This window comes from Manihot esculenta, chromosome 2 (genome assembly GCF_001659605.2).
Source record: "Manihot esculenta cultivar AM560-2 chromosome 2, M.esculenta_v8, whole genome shotgun sequence".
Lineage (NCBI taxonomy): Eukaryota > Viridiplantae > Streptophyta > Magnoliopsida > Malpighiales > Euphorbiaceae > Manihot > Manihot esculenta.
In genome coordinates this window covers 35,917,702-35,938,915 of record NC_035162.2, presented here as the reverse complement: position 1 = coordinate 35,938,915, position 21,214 = coordinate 35,917,702, and the positions used below count along the sequence as shown (strand labels likewise).

The 21,214-nt window shown below is 32.6% G+C and overlaps 2 protein-coding genes and 1 long non-coding RNA gene across 5 annotated transcripts in view; 2 read left to right on the top strand and 1 right to left on the bottom strand.

The window, feature by feature from the left end:
- Positions 1–21,214, top strand: part of LOC110609176 — a 138,509-nt gene that overhangs the window by 104,399 nt on the left and 12,896 nt on the right. The gene's annotated exons all lie outside the window — the stretch shown is intronic.
- LOC110609191 overlaps positions 1–21,214 on the top strand; it is a 58,169-nt gene that overhangs the window by 28,451 nt on the left and 8,504 nt on the right. The gene's annotated exons all lie outside the window — the stretch shown is intronic.
- LOC110609194 lies at positions 9,713–11,414 on the bottom strand. Its single transcript, XR_002486993.2, has 2 exons — positions 10,284–11,414; positions 9,713–10,159 (listed from the first exon to the last, which is right to left on the bottom strand). It is a non-coding gene; the product is annotated as an uncharacterized LOC110609194 (long non-coding RNA).

Genomic DNA, 21,214 nt, shown 5'->3' with positions numbered 1-21,214 from the left:
CCACCATACTCACAGTACCCGATGTATCCACCTCCACCCCACTATCCAAATCCAGCAAACCCTACCACAGAGAATGTTGCACCTTCTCCACCATCAGCAGAAACCCCAGTTCCAGAAACTCAACTACCTAGGCCTAGCTCATCTGGCAGGAGCAAGGTCAAGATGACCGAATATATGAAGTTGGGTGCTCCCCAGTTTGAATCGGGTGATGACCCATTTGTGTGTAACGACCCGAAAATCGGACCGCTACCGGCGCTAGGATCCGGGTCGACTTAAGGCCGCCGGGACCCGTAGCAAGCCAAACATACATCCTGTAAACCTGTATAATCCCATACATGATCAACCACATGCACAAAAATTAAAACTTTTCATTCCATGAACATCAACCAAACTCAACCTGTGCATAAACATAAACATAACTTTGATCCCTCTGTGGGATCTCATCTGTGCCTCCAATGGGTAACATACATCTGTTGAGTTGGTTTACATAAACATCATATAAAGATCTCTAAGATCATGTATACAAGGGGATACAACAAACTATGGTCAAGCACACACTAACATCCATAAAACTCATTACATAACTATACTGTACTTTTACATTACAATTTGATCATGTCCATTACTAGCTATTACATAAACATGACTTCTTTACTCTATCCGGACTCCCGCACTATACTGTACCTGCAAGCCTGGGGGTAAAGGGAGAGGGGTGAGCTAAAAGCCCAGTGAGTAGAGCTAGTAAAACACGTTAACACTATGCTCTATGAAATGCATCATAACACAAACAATCCACATAAGGGTTGGGTGAACTCGTCACCAATTAGTCCAAGTTAACTCTGTGCCAGGCCTGTAGAATGGGGTCCTGGTCTTTCCTGTCAGAACATACATTACTTACCATTTTCCCAGGGCCTCCTCTGGCTCCTGGTCTTCAAGTCCCATAACCGTGCTAGACCATAGGATGGGATCCTGGTCTTTCCTTACTCTGTGCCAGGCCTGTAGACTGGGGCCTGGTCTTTCTTACTCTGTGCCAGGCCTGTAGCATGGGGCCTGGTCTTCCTGTCATGGACTAACTGGGTCATCCGACATTCACCCACAACAACAACAATTTATGCAATGCGGCATATTCGTGAAAACTAATGCAATCATCCTGTTGCATAATCATGATGCATGAAACATGATAAAGCATTTAATTTAAAAGATTAAGTTTTAGTTCCACTCACCTCTGGCTGACTCTGACAATACCGAAGCAGCTGAACTCACTGCTGGGGTCCTCGGTTCCTCGGGTCCGAACCTACACAGGTGGACTCAAATGAGGGACCAAACATACTTGAACATAACTCTAAAATATTCCCCAAAAACCCCCTAAAACATCCTGAAAATATCACATAGAGATATGCATGAAATAGCTGAACAGGGCACTTTCGGCGGCACCTTCGGCGGCCGAAAGTCCTGGACAGATCCGAAAGTCAGGCACTTTCGGCGGCACCTTCGGCGGCCGAAAGTCCCAGACAGAGACGAAAGTCTTCTTTCGGGGGCAAGCTTCGGCAGCCGAATGCTGCCTCCACAAAGGGGGTTCGGCGGCCGAACCTGGTTTCTGCCAGAAGGGCAGAAACTAGGTTCAAACGAACCTCTTGCCTCCCAAAACCTCAAATCAAGCATATATCTCAACCAAATCATGCATACAAGTTCCTAGGGGCCTCAAAACATCAAATACCCCAACTACAACACTTCAAACATACTCAAGCAAGCCACATTGTTCAAAACATCAATATTAACCCATAACTCAACATATAACCTAACATGCATTTCTACCCATAGATCTTGCATAAAACTTATTTAAAACACATAAGGAGCTTAAGATCGGCTCTTACCTCTTGAAGATCGAGAGGGAGACGACCTAAACTTGGAGATCCACGAAAATGAGCTCCTGAGTTCCCAAAGCTCCAAAACTTGTTTCAAAAGCTTAAATCTTCCAAACCAAGTGAAAACAAGTGAAAATCTTGAAAGATTTAGAGGAAGAACATCAAAAATGGGTGAGGGACGGCGAAGAGCTCACCTTGGCCGAAAATGGAAAAAGCTCGCCCGTTTTCGGCTAAGGGACCCTTTTATAGTGGCTGGCCAGACCACGTTCAGGGGCCGAATGTGCCTCCGCATGCATGCCATGTTCGGCGGCCGAACCTGGACTTCCCTCACTCATGCTTTCGGGGGCCTAACGTGCCTCCAGAACGCATGCATGTTCGGCGGCCGAACTTGACTTTCGGCGGCCGAACCTGGGTTTTCCTCCAAGGACTTTTCATGCAAAAACTCATTCAATTTCATATTCAAAACCATTAAAAACATGAAAACATTTCATAAAAACATGATTCTACCCTTCTAGAGGTCTCCGACATCCGAGATTCCACCGGACGGTAGGAATTCCGATACCGGAGTCTAGCCGGGTATTACATTGTGTATCTTGAGAGGGTCAAGACTATTACAGAGGAGTTAGGGGCGGATGACAGTAGAGCCATCCAGATGGCTGGGTTCACATTAAAATGCAAGAAAGCCTGAGAGTGGTTTAAGAGTTATGTGAGCCCGAGGGTGGAAAGCTTATCATGGGAGGAGTTCACAAACGAGTTTACAGGATGGGCTTTTCCCGATAGTTCAAGGGAGTTGAAGATGATAGAGTTTGAGCAGTTGAGGCAGACAGATGAAATGAGTGTAGAGGAGTACACCAACAGATTCTTGGAGCTGTTGCCTTTTGCTGGGCAAAGTCTGGATACAGATTCGAAGAAGTCAAGGAGGTATGTCATGAAACTTCATTCCAGGTATTCCTCCTTGATTCAGTCAGTGGACAGGGAGAGCTTCCATGCCATAGTAGATATGGCCAGGAAAATGGAGGCCAGTGCCATCATTCAGGGGACAGTTAAGCAGTCAGTGGCACAGTCTTCTGGTCCTAAAACTCCGGGTGGGGGAAGGTTAGATCCCTCTACCCTGAGTGCAGCAGCTTCAGGTAGTAAGAGATGGAATAAGGCCAAAGGCAAGAAGAACAAGTTCTGGAGCAAGGTCAAGTCCAGTCTGGGATTTGGGAGTGGCTCAAGCTCTGGTGCTGATAATGCAGTTTGTGCAAGGTGTGGTAGGCCGCACAGGGGAGTATGTCGGTTTGGGACGACAGCCTGTTTCAGATGTGGTCAGGAGGGGCATATGGCTCGAGAATGTCCAAGAGCAGTCCCGATGGCACAGTCCCAGCAGACAGCCTCAGGTAGTGTAGCACAGCCAGCAGCTCCAGCCACGACTCAGGCCAGTGGCAGAGGTAGAGGAAGAGGGGCAGCCTCTTCTTCAGCGGGTTTCAGAGGTGAAGGTCCATCAGCTCCAGCACGGATCTTCACAATGACTCAGCAGGAGGCAGATGCATCTAACACCGTGGTGGCAGGTAATTTAGTCATTGGTTGTTCAGATGTGTATGCCTTGATGGACCCTGGTGCATCTCATTCTTTTATTGCACCGAGAACCGTTGAGAGGTTAGGGTTGATGACTTCTGGGTTAGAGTGTCCTCTCTGGGTCAGTGGATCCAAGTGTGATCCATCAGTGGCAGAGTCAATCTGCCAGTGTAGTCTTGTGTTTGTTGAGGGAAGATACTTGTCCGCCGACCTTGTGGTTCTAGACTTGACAGACTTTGACGTTATTCTAGGGATGGACTGGTTATCTACCCATGGTGCTACCTTGGACTGCAGGGACAAGGTAGTCAGGTTCAGAAGTCAGGATGGGTCTGAGGTTGTCTTCAGAGGAGACAGGAGGGGTACACCTAGAGGTCTGATATCAGCTCTTCAGGCTCGTAGGTTGCTTAGAAAGGGATGTCAGGGGTATTTGGCTCATGTGAGAGAGCTTAGCAGTCAGGTTAGAGAGCCCGCCTCAGTGCCAGTGGTCAGAGAGTTTTTGGATGTGTTCCCAGACGAGCTGCCAGGTTTACCACCTGCTAGGGAGATAGAGTTCGAGATAGAATTGATGCCTGGAACCCGACCGATCTCTATCCCTCCTTACAGGATGGCGTCGGCAGAATTGAAAGAGTTGAAGGAGCAGATACAGGAGCTGGTAGACAAGGGCTTCATCCAACCGAGTACCTCACCCTGGGGTGCTCCAGTTTTGTTTGTGAGAAAGAAGGATGGATCCCTCAGACTTTGTATCGACTACAGGCAGTTGAACAAAGTCACTACCAAGAACAGTTACCCTTTGCCAAAGATCGATGATCTATTCGACCAGCTAGCAAGAGCGGGTTGTTTCTCTAAAATAGATCTGAGGTCTGGGTATCATCAGTTGAGGATCAGAGAAGAAGATGTGCCAAAGACAGCTTTCAGGACCAGATATGGGCATTTTGAGTTCCTTGTGATGCCGTTCGGGTTAACCAATGCCCCTGCAACATTCATGGATCTCATGAACAGAGTGTTTAGCCAGTACCTGGATCACTTCGTTATTGTCTTCATAGATGATATCTTGGTGTATTCCAGGAATGCAGAGGAGCATGCCCATCATCTGAGGTTGGTTCTACAGACCTTGAGGGAACATGGCTTGTATGCCAAGTTCTCCAAGTGTGAGTTCTGGCTGAGGAGCATTTCATTCTTGGGGCATGTGGTGTCAGAAAATGGAATAGAGGTAGACCCCAAGAAGGTAGAAGCTGTGGCTAACTGGCCTAGACCCACTTTAGTGACAGAGATCAGAAGTTTCTTGGGTTTGGCAGGTTACTACAGGAGGTTCGTTCAGGACTTCTCGAAAATTGCAGCTTCTCTGACCAGGTTAACCAGGAAGAATCAGAAGTTTGTGTGGACCGACCAGTACGAAGAGAGTTTTGAAGAGCTTAAGAAGAGATTGACTTCAGCACCAGTGCTAGCTCTGCCAGCTAGCAATGAGGACTTCACAGTGTTCTGTGATGCATCCCGAGTGGGATTGGGTTGTGTGCTAATGCAGAATGAAAGGGTGATTGCTTATGCTTCTAGGCAGCTAAAGAAGCATGAGTTGAATTACCCCACACATGACCTAGAAATGGCAGCAGTTATCTTTGCACTCAAGATGTGGAGGCATTACCTTTACGGTGTTAAATGTGAGATCTTCACAGATCATAAAAGCCTACAGTACATCCTGAGTCAAAGAGATTTGAACTTGAGACAGAGAAGATGGGTAGAGCTGCTGAGTGACTATGATTGCAAGATTCAGTATCACCCGGGTAAGGCGAATGTTGTGGCAGACGCCCTAAGCCGGAAGTCACTAGGCAGTCTATCCCACATCACGGCAGAGAGGAGACCAGTGGTGAAGGAGTTTTACAAGCTCATTGATGAAGGTCTACAGTTGGAGTTGTCTGGTACAGGTGCTTTGGTTGCTCAGATCAGAGTGACACCCGTGTTTCTGGAGCAGGTGGCTCAGAAACAGCATGAGGACCCAGAGTTAGTGAAGATTGCCAGGACTGTTCAGTCAGGCAAAGACAGTGAGTTCAGATTCGACAACAAGGGGGTCCTCCGCTATGGGAGTCGATTGTGTGTACCAGATGACATAGGGCTAAAAGGAGACATTATGAGGGAGGCTCATAATGCAAGATACAGCGTTCACCCCGGAGTCACCAAGATGTATCAAGATCTGAAGAAAGTTTATTGGTGGCCAGCTATGAAGAGAGAAGTGGCACAGTTTGTGTCAGCCTGCGAAGTATGTCAGAGGGTGAAGCTGGAACATCAGAAGCCGGCTGGAATGCTTAACCCGCTACCTATTCCAGAGTGGAAATGGGAGAATATAGCTATGGACTTCGTAGTGGGGTTACGGGCGACGTCCAACAGATTGGACTCCATATGGGTGATTGTGGACAGACTCACCAAATCTGCTCACTTCATCCCTGTCAGGAATGGCTATTCTGTGGACAAGTTGGCGCAGGTGTATGTTGATGAGATCGTCAGACTGCATGGGGTCCCTGTTTCTATAGTGTCCGATAGAGGACCCCAGTTCACCTCCAGGTTTTGGCGGAGTCTGCAGGATGCCATGGGTACCCGGTTGGATTTTAGCACTGCTTTCCATCCACAGACGAACGGACAGTCGGAGAGGACCATCCAGACAATAGAGGATATGCTTAGAATGTGTGTGCTGGACTTTGGCGGTTCTTGGAGGCAGCATCTACCTTTGGTGGAGTTTGCCTACAATAACAGCCATCATGCTAGCATCGGGATGGCTCCATATGAAGCTTTATATGGAAGGAAGTGCAGGTCACCCGTTTGCTGGGAGGAAGTTGGAGAAAAGGCCTTGGCAGGGCCTGAGCTTGTAGAGATCACCAGCAGGGTGGTACCCATAATCAGAGAAAGGATCAAGACTGTTGCAAGCAGACAGAAGAGTTATGCAGACATCCGCAGGAGGCAAGTAGAGTTTCAGGAGGGGGATCTGGTATTGCTCAAGGTGTCTCCAATGAAAGGAGTGGTTCGCTTTGGGAAGAAAGGTAAACTAGCCCCACGATACATAGGACCCTTTGAAATCTTGCAGAAGATTGGGAATGTATCGTACAAGCTAGATTTGCCTGCTTCAATGGCAAGAATCCATCCGGTTTTCCATGTTTCCATGTTAAGGCAGTTCGTGTCAGATCCGAGCAAGGTTCTTAGTGAGCCTGATGTGGAGATCCAAGAAGATCTCACCTATGTGGAGCAGCCAGTACGGATCCTAGACACCCAGATCAGGAAGCTAAGGAACAAGGAAATCCCGATGGTGAAAGTCCTTTGGAACCACCACAATCTGGAAGAGTGCACTTGGGAGACACGAGAGTTTATGCTCCGGCAATATCCTCATCTCTTTTAAGGTTAGTCTCTATGTGTTTTATGTGTATGATATGTTGTATGCCTTGCATGTGCTAGTTGAGGAACATTCGGGGACGAATGTTCTTAAGGGGGGGAGAATGTAATACCAGGCTAGACTCCGGTATCGGAATTCCTACCGTCCGGTGGAATCTCGGATGTCGGAGACCTCTAGAAGGGTAAAACCATGTTTTCATAAAATGTTTTAATGAGTTTTATGTTTTTAAGCATGAAAGAAAATGAGTTTTTGCATGAAAACTACCTTGGAGGAAAACCCAGGTTCGGCCGCCAAACATGCTTGCATTTCGGGCGTGCCTTAGGCCCCCGAAGGCATAAGTGAGGGAAGCCCAGGTTCGGCTGCCGAACCTCAAGTTCGGCCGCCGAACATGGCATGCATGCAGAGGCACGTTTGGCCCCCGAACGTGGCCTGGCCAGCCACTATAAAAGGGTCCCTTAGCCGAAAACGGGCGAGTTTTTCTCCCCGTCGTCGGCCAAAGTGAGTTCTCCGCCATCCCTCACCGATCTTGAGTCCTTTCCTTCAAATCTTTCACGATTTTCATTAGTTTCCATCTTGTTTTGAAGATTTTCAAGTTTTGAGCAAGTTTTGGAGCTTGGAGGTTCAAGAACCCAATCTCTCCCACCTTTGAGTTTTAGGTCGTCTCTCTCTCGATCTTCAAGAGGTAAGAGCCGATCTTAAGCTCATTGCATGTTTTAAGTAAGTTTTAAGTAGATCTATGGGGGTAGAATGCATGTTTAGGTTATGGTTATGTTTATGGGTTTAATGTGTGTTCTTAAACAATGTGGATGCTTGATGTGTTGTAGATGGGGTTTATGATGGTTTGAGGCCCCTAGGAACATGTATGCTTGTGTTTGTGTGTTGTAGAATAGGTTTGATGCATGTTTGGAAGGTTTGGAGGCGAAATGTGCAAAGGGAGCCAAGTTTCTGCCCTTTGGCAGAAACCAGGTTCGGCAGCCGAAGGACTTTCGGCCGCCGAACATGGCTGGGGAGGCAAGCCTTTCGGCTGCCGAAGCCTGCCCCCGAAAGGAGACTTTCGTCTCTGTCTGGGAGTTTCGGCCGCCGAAAGTGCCGCCGAACCTGCCTGACTTTCGGCTCTGGAGGGACTTTCGGCCGCTGAACCTGCCGCCGAAAGTGCCCTGTCCAGGCCTCCTTTGCATGTTTTTCTATGGTTGTTTCATGATGTTTTAGGGGGTTTTTGGGGAGTAGTTTAGAGATATGTTCTAGTATGTTTGGTCCCTCATGTGAGTCCACCTGTGTAGGTTCGGACCCGAGGAACTGCGGACCCCAGCAGTGAGTTCAGCTGCTTCGGTGTTGTCAGAGTCAGCCAGAGGTGAGTGGAACTAAACTTAATCTTTTAAATTGGGTAATTAAATGTTTTTATCATGTTTCATGCATCATGATTATGCAATAGGATGATTGCATTAGTTTTCACGAATATGCCGCATTGTATCATTTGTTGTTGATGTGGGTAAATATTGGATGACCCAATTAGTCCCTGACAGGAAGACCAGAACCCCATTCTACGACCTGGCACAGAGTAAGAAAGACCAGGACCCCATTCTACGGCCTGGCACGGATATGGGACTCGAAGACCAGGAGCCCAGAGGAGGCCCTGGGGCAATGGTAAGTAATGTATGATATGACAGGAAGACCAAGACCCCATGCTACGGCCTGGCACAGAGATAGCTGGGACTAATTGGTGACAAGTTCACCCAACCCTTATGTGAATTGTCTGTGTTATGATGCATTTCATGAAGCATAGTGTTAATATGTTTTTATAGTTCTACTCACTGGGCTTTTAGCTCACCCCTCTCCCTTTACCCCCAGGCTTGCAGGTTCAGGATAGAGCAGGAGTCCGGATAGAGTAATGAAGTTTTGATATTGTAATAGTTAGTGTGGACATGATAAATGATCTTGATGTAACGTAAAAGTATAGTTTAGTTATGTAATGAGATGATGTTTATGGATGTTAGAGGTGTGCTTGACCATAGATTGTTGTTATCCTTTTTAATGCATGATCTTAGAGATTTTTATGATGTTTTATGTAAACCAACTCAACATATGTTATGTTACCCATTGGGGGCACTGATGAGATCCCACAGAGGGATCAATGTTTATGATTTATGTTATATACAGTGCATGCACAGGTTGAGTTTGGAGTTTGAATGGAAAGAAAAGTTTTAATTTTTATGTATGTTGTTGATCATGTATGGGATTATACAGGTTTTTCAGGTTATATGTCAGGCTTGCTACGGGTCCCGGCAGCCTTAAGCCGATCTGGATCCTAGTGCCGGTAGCGGTCCGATTTTCGGATCGTTACACTATTCATATAGTTAACAACTTTGTTTTTCATGGTTCTACAGTGTGATAACCAAGCAACTATTCATATAGTTAACAACTCTGTTTTCCATGGTTCTACAGTGTAATAACCAAGCAACTATTCATATAGAAAAACACGAGAACCAAGTATCTTGACATTAATTGTTACTTGGTCTAAAAACAACTACAAAAAAATTTTATTACTCCTACCCACATATTATCACCATCAAATCATTTCTCATTCCACAACACAAATTTTTTTTTATCTCCGAGTAGCATTTGGTTGCTTTTCCCCTGATCTAACTTGAGGGGATGTTAGCATATAGCGTTAGATAATTAAGTAGGTTCTAGTAGATTCCTTAAGTTCTAGTAGTTTCCTTTGTCTCTGAACGTTCTATAAATAAATGTATTGTACATACATTAAATGTGCCTTTTACTCTACAATACTCATTACAGTAAGTATTTTTCATCAAAACTAAGACCATCTTTTCATTTAACCAACTCTAAACCCAATAGCTTGCTGTTTTCTATATGAAAAACTCCACCAGCTAATATACTAGAGAGGGAGAGGGAGAGGGAGAGAGAAAATCATGTTTATTGCTATAATCAATTTTACAAGCAAGGAAAACAATTCTTTTTCCGCAGCAAGAAATTTACACACAACAGGAACTTGCACAAAGCTCTATTACAGGGTAAGCTACAAAGCTTTAAGGTTGGAAAAGAAATCTTGGAAAAGAAAAAGAAAACTTTACTTAAAAAATGTGGGGCTAAAGTGGACCTTTGGTACACAGTTGAAGAATGATACACCTGTTTAATTGGCCACTCCAAGTTTTTGAGATGGCTTTTGTAGAATAGCTTCTTTTTGCAAAGATTACAAACAGCCTTCACTCTTGATTTGTCGGAATAGGCTTACCCTCCATTCACATTCTCTTCGTTCCAAGATGAATCCACCGAAGGAAGCTGATACTCGTCGGGTTTCAGGGACAAAGCAAAATCAGGCAATGTCGGTGCTGTCTCCATTATTCTTCAGTCATCACCACCAAAACACAGGTTTTAGGATTGTTTCAACGTTACAATTATTATCGAAGCAAATTTGAAGATAAAAAAAACAGAAGAAAGCAAAATCAACTTTTGAAAGCACCACTTACTTTTCATGAGAATAGAGATCGCGATTTATCCGCACCTTGTTAGAAGTATCTTTTGGAATTTTCTCAGAGAGATATTTCACTGTTCCCCAAAGCGGTGGATTTCTGCACCAGAACAGTATTTAGACAAGAAAATTTATGCATGATCTTTTGCTTCAAGTGGTATTAGTCAATTTATGCATACAATCCTCAGGATTCACATTTAGAAGCTGTACTTCGTACTTTAAGTTATCTGAAATCAGCTCCAAGGGACTGTTGTTTGCCAAACATAGTCATCTAAAAGTAGAAAGCTATATAGATGCAAATTAAGGTGGATCTACATAGGGTTATTGCACATTTTTCAATGGAAATCTAGACACATGGAGAAGCAAGAAGCATAACATAGTGACAAGATCAAGTACAAAGGCTAAATACATGAGTCATGGTTCAAGGTGTTTGTGAACTTCTATGGATTCAGAGATCAATACAGGAGCTAGAATTGCTGGATTTAAAAAAAAAAAGAAAAGTCTCTTATACTGCAATAATAAGACGGCCATTAGCATTGCCCAACAATCTAGTTCAGCATGATTAAACAACACACATAAAAATTCAATCTTCAAGTGAGACAGAAATTAATATAAAATAGTATTCAGCAGCTGGATTTGTTTAATTGTTTTGTCTAGATTATGATGCTTGTGTTGAAGAACTTTGGAGTTTTCAACTATTATTTTGCATGTAAATCAAATCAAACTCTGTATCCAAGTACTTTTCAAATTGTATTGCCAGCTCATAACTGAAGTGAGATGCCTACATCTGCATTGTGCCTTGATGCTCTAGCTTGTCAGAAGTTATACATATTATTATACTACAAAATCCATGTACTTTCAATTTCTTCACCAATACAGATAACCATATTCAACTTAGAAAAAAGAATGGTCTCCATGTTTATATATGTGCAAATAACAGCAATCTAATTTGAAATATATGCATCATTGATCTTAAAAAGGGCAGAAAGATTGTAAGAGGAAGAATCAAATTTCTTCAAAATAGAAGATTGAGAAGAATCTTCTATCATCAAAAGATTAAAAAAGGGATTCACATAACTTGATAGCAAATTGTAAGTGATTCTTTTACTGTCTTCTGGTCAGGATTTGCAGATTACCACAAAGCAAGGAAGAAGAGCTCTGGGATTTAGAAGATACAGCTCCTCAATATTTGAGTAGAGACCAACTTTTCCTGCTAATGAATCAAACCTTGTTGGGCAAGATATTTCTTGTATATTATCCAAAGGCTTATGAACTCTCCCAGCTATTACTCTGCATACTATCAAAGCTTTCCTTACAGATGGGTCTTGTTCAAAGATTTCAATAGACTCAAAAGCTCTGCCACTAGTAGAAGTTGTAAATACTCCAAAATAATTTTAAAAAATTTATTAATTAATTTTTTTAATTTTTTAAAAATCTACGGATTAATCTCTTTATATTTAAAAAATTTTAAATTTTTTTATAATATTTAAAAATTTAAATTGACAGAAAAATTAATTAATTAATTTTTTAAAATATTAAAAATAATTTAATATATTTTTTAAAATTTATAAATCAATTAATAAATTTTTATATTAAAATGTGGTAAGAATAATTTTATTTTTTTTAAAAAATAATTAAACACTATCATATTTTATAGATATACGGTAATTTTTACTGTAATTTAAGAAAATTTATTTTTTAAATTCTAGTATAAATATAGTTTTTTTTTATTGGACAAAAGCCCAATAATTGACCCCTGCACTTCCCACAACTGAAGTGGAAATTAAAAGTGATTGATTTTCTATTTGTGGAGCCCACTATAATAGACCTCTGCACCTACCATAACTTTTCTTCTTTTCTTTTCTTTTATGATAATGGACTCATAACTTTTTTTTTTTTTTCTCTTTTGAATTTATGACTATTGAATTAATTACATTTATCAATAAGAAATAATAGCAAATAATTTTAATCCATTCGTGTTTTAATATATATCTATTCCTACTTAAATTTATATATATCATATTATTAAATTAAAAAAATTAAATTTATTGAAAATAATAAATCATCATATTAATTAGCACCATAAATTAATAATTTCATAAAATTTAAAAAAAAAATAATTATAAAATTAATTATATTTTTTATATTCAATCTACCTGAGTTAAAAAGACTAATATCAATTTAATTAATTCAAAATAAATGGATTAATAGAAGAAAATAAATAAGTCATAAATTAAATTAAAAGTAGCTATTTTTATAAATTAAATTGGTTATTATTTTAATTTTATCGTATAAATATAATAAGTATAATTAATTTTCTAAAAAAAAAAATGTGATTCTTGATTTTTTAGAAATAATATCATTAATACTCATAATCTATAATGATGCATGAATTATATTATCAATGCAAAAGGTGTTAGAGAAAGTGAGTTACCTATTCATAAAATATGTCATTTAAAATTATAAATAAATTGAATCAAAATTAAAAAATTAATCCTAACAAAATTAAAACTAATTTTGGATATTTGTTAAGAAAAAAACAAAATTTAGAGTAATAATAGCTGAAATTAGTAAAATTTAAATTTTTTATAATTATATTAAAATATTAATTTAAAATGTTGACTAAACGATGATGAAATATTTTTATCAGATTTAAGTGTTTAATTTAACAATGTAATATAGAGAAATTTAGATGGTTAGTATATGATGTAGAGATAAAATATTGATACCAATTTGAAACTTTAAGAGAGGAAAATTGTTGAGAGTTCGTGAGAGAATACAATTTTAGGTTTTGAAACTCCTTCTCTATTTTGTGACCAAATTTTTTAATGGAAAGTAAATAGAAATTAAATGAAAGGATTAAATTATTCATCAAACAAAAAATAAGGAATGTTTTAATGAGTTTGGAAAAATATAAGATTAATTTATAAATAATGATAATATTTAAAGATAAAATTGTAAATTTTTTTATTTTTAAAAATAGTATTATTAAAAAATTAATTTTTCATAATTAAAATTTTACATTTAAATTAAAATAAAAAATTTAAATTATTTTGAAATAATAGTAAAAAAAAAAAGGAGACATGCGTTTTTTTTCTTATTTTGAGCATAAGATAAAATAAAAAGAGAATAAAAAATTATTAACATAAAATTTTAATTTAGATGTAAAGAAATTATTATGATAATACGTTTTAGTCCTTAAATTTTAATATAATTAACGGATCAATTTTTATATTTTTAAAATCAAACAATTAAATTTTTCCATAATTAGTTCTTTCAAATTAAAAATTTTTCTATTTATAATTTTATTAGTGAATAGATTAAATAGATAATAAATATTTTAAATACTTAAAATATCAACCACTTAAGTTCCTGCAATGTGAATAAACATTTCATCTCGAAAAAAATTATACTTTAATTCTCGAATTTTAATATAATTAAGAAATCAATTATTATATTTTTAATATCAAACCTTTAAAGCCCTCTATATTTAATCCACACACAACCACATTCATTCCATTTATTATAGACATTATTTCAAAACTAATAAGTAGTTAAATTCCTGAAAATAATTTTTTTTCTAAAATATTTTTTATAAAAATCTACAACCTACTTAAATTTAATTGGTACCACTTAAAATTGGTTAATAAGTAAACTTTTTTTTGAAAATTGAATGAAAAAGTCATTTACGAAAGTTTGAAAGTTATCAAATACTGAAATATTTTAATAAATAGAAATTGAAGAATAAAAATAATAAAAAATAATTGAATATAATAATTTGAATAAAAGTTACTAGAAACTTGAGTGTTTTTTTAAATTTTAATAGATGTGGAAAAATAGAGGGAATCCTAACTCTTTAATGGTTCTAATTTTAAAAAAGATAATAAAGATATTTTTATGTTTTAAACAGCAAATAATGAATAGAACAACTAAAATTTAGACAGACTGATTATACAAATATTTAAGTATTTAATTTTAAAAATATGTGAATCAATCTATCAATTATGTTAAATTCAAAGATTAAAGTATGATTTACTCTTTAAAAAGGCAAATAAAAATATTTCCAAACTTCCAACCACAAGAAATACATAGAAGGATTAGAGTTTGAATGTACTAATTATAGAAAAATTTAAATATTTGATTTAAAAAATATAGAGATCAATCCGTTAATTATTCTAAATTAAAATATTAAAATTGTAATTTACTAATAATTAAAAGAAAAATACAAAATTTTAATGTAGTGCATCCTCTGAACATATGATTACATCCACTGGCATCCATTTTCCATTATCCATTATAAGCTCATGTTATTTTTCTACAATAAAAAAGTCTCTCACTATAATGGATAAAATTTTATCTTCAATTACCTTTACTGATTATAGTGTTAGACTTTTTGGTTCTCATCTAATTTTAAGAATAATACATGAATAAAAAATCTACCCTTTATAATTCTCTGTTTATAAAGAAATAAATCTTTCACAAAAGATTATACCACAGATACCTTCTATATTTGTGTGGAATAAAAAGAGCGTCCGTTGTGAAATCTGAAAATATTTATGTATTTGAATTATTGTGGAACATAATGCAATTCCATATAATTTTTAAATTCTGAATTATATGCATAGTTTATAAAAAATAAGTGATTATAATTTATATATGGACTATGTGATGTAAGGTCAATATTTAGTTGTATAATTTAATTATTTTAATCATGAAAAATTTATGATTTTCCAATAAAAATATATTAAAATTGAGAAAGCTTAAATTTTTTTACTATTATAATTATTATTTGTAATTTACATAGCCTTCACCATTAGGCTACAAACAATAAGATGCACATAATTATTGTGAGAGCTGTAAATTAGCCTTTATAATCTTTACAACCAAAGTGATTGTTTGTGGAAAATGAAGCTGCTTATAATAATTGAGTTTTTTTTATTTCCTTTTTCTTTTAATTAAATAAAAAAGCATACCATATTTGTTTTTTTTTTTTTAAAGTTAATTTGAATTTGCTTCACCATAATTATGGCAAGAAGATGGTGACAAAAAAAGTAAAAACCAATCGTTAAGATGTCAAAGAGATATTGACAACATGATTAATTTAATTTTTAATTAGGTAAAATTCAATGGAATTACATTTTTTAAAATAAATTAAATTTAAATAACAAAAAATTTTCACATTTGGATCTTGTGATTGATTATGAATATCATGAACCTCCATAACGAGAATAAACAACAAATTTTTAGAATTATGTGAAGGAAATAAATATAATACAAGTATGAAATAAAGAAAAAAAAATGTATAATAAAGCTTGATTTAAAGGGTAATTATAAAAAATTATATTATAGTTTAATGATTTTTTTAAATAAAGTTTTATAATTTAATTTACAATAAAAAGAGTTTCATAGTTTTAAATCGTTAATAAAGTGATCTTTTTTATTTAATATTATTAATAAATTAATATTTAAAATTAATTAAAAATATTTTTTAATTAAGGTAAATTATATTTTAATTTTTAAAATTTTATAAAATATATAATTTAGTTCAAATATTTATAAATTTATTTAAAAATTTTTATTTTATAATAAAATGTCCTTTTAATTATAATTTATTCTTATATTTTTATAAATTAATCTCTAAATATTATAATTATTTACAAATAAATATTTATATATTTTTCTAAATCAATCTCAGATATTTATTAAATTTAATATTTCAAAATAAATTAATAAAATAAATATTAAATAAAAATTTTTGATACAATATACGTCTACAATCAAGTACAAAAAGTTCTTTATAATCTAAATTTTTCTTTTTAATGATTTTTTTATTAATTAGAATAAAAAGAAAATATTATATTTTTTATTTTATTTTATTTTATTATTTTTCACCTGCAAGATATTAAAATTTAATAAATAAAGAGATTAATTCATAAATATAAAGATTTATTAGTAATTACAATATCTATAAAAATATAGAGATTAATTTCAATTAAAAATATAAAATTTAAATTAAAAAATTATTTTATTAATTAAACAAAATTTAATAGAATAAATTTAAAAATACAATAACTAAAATATAACTTTTATGAATTAAATTACAGTTTATCAGTGATATTTAAAGGTGTTAGTAAAAAAATTTTACTTTGCTAACGCATGAAAGTACAATATCGGGTTTTGGTCCCACTAAACAAAGCGTTCATGAAGAGTTACAAGGCAGGTTCCGCTAGACTCGACTATCAAGTGTTTGTCACCTATGATCGAGTGTTGGTTCCGTCTTGTAAAACTTCAAGTTATTTTATGGCTGTGAAGGAGGGCACTAGTTAGACCGGTGACCAAGTGTAATGTTCTATTAGCGAGTCTATTTTTTTTAACAAAGGCAGCAATTACCAGGTTTGAAGAATCAATGTCCATAAGCCACGTGCCCCAGATCGTGAAAAGAACTGTGACCTTCGAACTTGAAGAATTGAAAATTAACGGTGGGACCTCTGATATTGTATAATGATCATCTAAAATAAGCATGAGCTGGCATCACAAGATAGGGTCACGTGGCAAGAATCTGATAAATGAGAAATATGGTCCCACTCAAGGAAAGAATGACTCGAACATCTCTAACACCCAATTTATCATCAAGACTCGCTTTCCCCCGGATAAGACGAGTCTCAACATAAAGTTATTGTTATCAAGTACTATAATTGCAGGATTACCGACCTATTCACTGGCAATATCCCTTATCAAGCAGAGACCACATTATCGCTGAATTATCAAAAAATACTATATTTTCTTATAATATAAAAGGAAAAGAATGACCGAGGTACTCAAGTTTTAAACAATTTATTATATTTTTCTTATCATTCAATATACTGATTTGAGTATCGGAGTGACTGCCATGAGCACCTACCATCTCACACGTTTTCTTTCCTACAGGTCTAACTAATCACAGCACCAACTCTGTTTTCTAGCCTCATCAACTCTATATTTTTAGTTAGTAAATAATTTAAAATTTAAAATTTTATTTAGTTAACTATTAATTAAAAAAATAAATTACTATAAATATTAAAACTATAAAAAAATTAAATTATTATAGTCCAACATTAAAATTTAACAAAATAATTATTTTATTAATGAAATGCAACTTTAAAAACTAACTTGTTTCATATTTTATATCATTATTGCATTAAGTATTTTTTCAATCATATTAATGTAAGTAATTTATTTAAGTATTTGTATTTGTATTTTTTTTAATTTCATACATCTACAAATTTAATAAAGACATATATAAATTTTTAAAATTAATTTATTTATTTGTATCAAAATTATTAATTTAATATATTTAAAAAATATTTAATATAAAATGAATATTAGAGAATTAAAGATTATGAATTTAAAATTTATATAATAGATTATACTGCAAATTAAATATGCAATTTTTAATATAATAACTATTTTATTAACAAAATAAAATTTTAAACACTAAATTATTTAGTAACTAAATAAAGTCGTAAGTTTTAAGTTTTTAGATATTATATACATAAAAGATTGTTCATACATACTTCAAACGTGCTGTAAGAAGAGTATATTAAAGAGAAAAATTATTATTTAATTTTTATGATACTGAAAAATTGATTGGTTGGTTTTTTTATTATGAAAAATATATTAAAATATTTTTAATATTTTAAAAAATTTATAAATTAGTCTTTTTATTAATTTTAATCATTATATATTTTACTATTTAATTTTTATAATTTTAAAAAAAATTATTTATTAATTTTTTAAAATTTTAAAAAATCTATTAATTAATTTATTTATATTCGAAAAATTTTAGAATTTTTATAATACTTGAAAATTAAAATTAATAAAGAGAATAACTAATAAAGTTTTTAAAATGTTAAAAATATTTTAATATATTTTTTAAAATCTAACACATTAACTAGTGAGTTTTATGTAGTATAAAATTGAATAATAATTTTTTCTTATTAAATTTATTATATAATTATTGTTGAATTTTAAAAGTATAATAAAAGAGTTATTTTATTTTTTTAAAAAAATAAACACTATTATATTTTATAGATATATATATATCGAATTTTAAACGTGTAATAAAAGAGTTATTTTATTTTTTTTAAAAAATAAATATTATTATATTTTATAGATATACGGTAATTTTCACTTTAATTTAAAAAATTTATTTTTTAAATTCTGATATAAATATAGAGTTTTTTTAAATTCTTCTAGATTGTTTTTTTAGTATACAAAGTTACAGTAATTCAATTAAGGTATAAATAGTCATTATAGTATAAATAAATGAATATATAAATTTAAATAACAAAAAATTTTCACGAGATCATGAAGATCATAAATATTAAGATTTATTATGTTTCACGTGTAAGATATTAAAATCTAATAAATAAAAAGATTAATTCATAAATATTAAGATTTATTAGTAATTACAATATTTATAAAAATATACAGATTAATTTCAATAAAAAATATAAAATTTAAATTAAAAAATTATTTTATTAATCAAATAAAACTTAATAGAATAAATTTAAAAAAACAAGTGCTAAAATATAATTTTTATAAATTAAATTATAATTTATCAATGATATTTAATGAGGTTGTAAAAAAATCTCATTTTGCTAAGAGCATAAAAATATAAAACCTATGGGACTAAACCTTTTTTATTATAAATTAAATATAAGATCCTATTTTCAAACTACACAATAATTTTTATAATTATTATTAAGAAAAATAATAGTAACAATCATTTAGAGATGTGATTATTTCACACTCATTGAAAAATCATTTCGATTTCACGTGACTGTGGCTAGAACCGAGTATTTGTTCGGTTTGATTTAAAATCAAATCAAATTAAAGAAATTAAATTAAATTATTAAAATTTTATAAATCAAATCAAACCAATTAAAATAAATAAGCGAATTGAATCGAACTGAATTTTTTAAATTCAATTTGATTATTCAATCTCTTCACTAGACTGAAATTTTTTTAAAACATTGTCCCTGCATACATCAAACATGCGGTAAGAATAGTATATTTAATTTTATTTTTATACATTATATATATATATATTTAATAATATTATTATTTATATAAAATTATACCACTCTTCCTACATTTTTAAAATGTGGTAAGAGCACTGATAAATATTAAATAAAAAATTATTATTTAATTTTTATGATACGGAAAAATTAATTAATTAATTTTTTAATTTTAAAAATATATTAAAATATTTTTAAAATTTTAAAAAGTTTATAATTTAGGCTTTTAATAAATTTTAGCTATTATATATTTTATTGTTTAATTTTTATAATTTTAAAAAATTTATTAATTAATTTTTTAAATTTTTAAAATTTATTAATTAATCACTTGATATTTAGAGAATTTTAAATTTTTTTATAATATTTAAAAGTTAATATTAAGAAAGAGATTAACTAATAAATTTTTTAAAATGTTAACAATGTTTTGATATATTTTTTAAAATTAATAAATTAATTAATGAATTTCTAATATTATAAAAATTAAATAATAATTTTTTTTATTAAATTTATTACATAACCATTATCAATTTTAATAGTTTGATAAAAGTTATTTTATTTTTTTAAAAATAATTAAACACTATTATATTGTATAGATATACGATAATTTTCACTCTAATTTAAAAAAAAAATTATTTATTTTAATTCTGATATAAATATAGAGTTTTTTTTTTATTTGATTGGACAAAAACCCAATAATTGACCCCTGCACTTGCCCACAACTCTTCTTCTTCTCGATTTTTTTTTTTTTTTACTACACAAAGTTACATTAATTCAATTAAGATATAAATAAAGATACTGATAATCAATGTAGCTAAACAAGTGGATATATATAATTAAAATTGATTGATTAATTATTTGTGGAGCCCACTGTAATAGACCTCTGCACTTGCCATAACTTTTCTTCTTTTCTTTCCTTTTCTTTTCTTTTCTTTTCTTTTCTTTTTTCTTTTTTCTTTTGAATTTATGACTATTGAGTTAATTACATTTATCAATAAGAGATAATAGCAAATAATTTTAATCCATTTGTGTTTTAATATATATATATTCCTACTTAAATTTATATATATCATATTATTAAATTAAATTTGATGAAAATAATAAATTATCATATTAATTAGTACCATAAAATAATAGTTTATTATAATTAAAAAGAATAATTGTACGTAAAATAAAATCTAAACCTTTTAATTTTAATAATTATATTTTAAATTTTTCTTTATAAATATACTCAAAATTATTTTTTTTAATTTTAATATAATAGTTAAAAGGCTAATATCAATCTATTAGAAGAAAATAAATAAATTATAAATTAAATTTTATAAGTATGTACAATGATTATTTGCAAAAATAATCTGTATGTGTTAACTAATGAATTATGAAATTCTATTTTTTTTAAATCATAGAATACATACATTGCATATATTCTTTTCTTGACCAGGATATTATTGTCTTTAAATTATTCACACAAAGCTGATGCCAAACATAAAAGTATGAAAGAATTTCTTTATTTATAATTAAAGTATTTGTGCAAGACATTGCTTTTCTAAATAAGTAGAATGTGATTCTTGATTTTTTAATTTTATTATAATTTTAATTTTTCTATGGGAAAGGACAGAGGAATCAATTGTATGGAGCCCATGTGACAATTGAGCTCAGCATATTGACTATAAATGCTTTAATTCTCAGTAGAAATCAACCAATCATTTTGCTCTCTCTCGCTCTACCTACTCCGATTGCTGTTTAACGAAAAAAAACTCCCGTTGCTGAAGGTAACAAGTTTTTTTAAATATAGTACTTAATTCTATAATTTATTTGATACTGTTTTTGTCTGTTTATTCAGATTATTTATTTATTTATTTGGTCATATTTT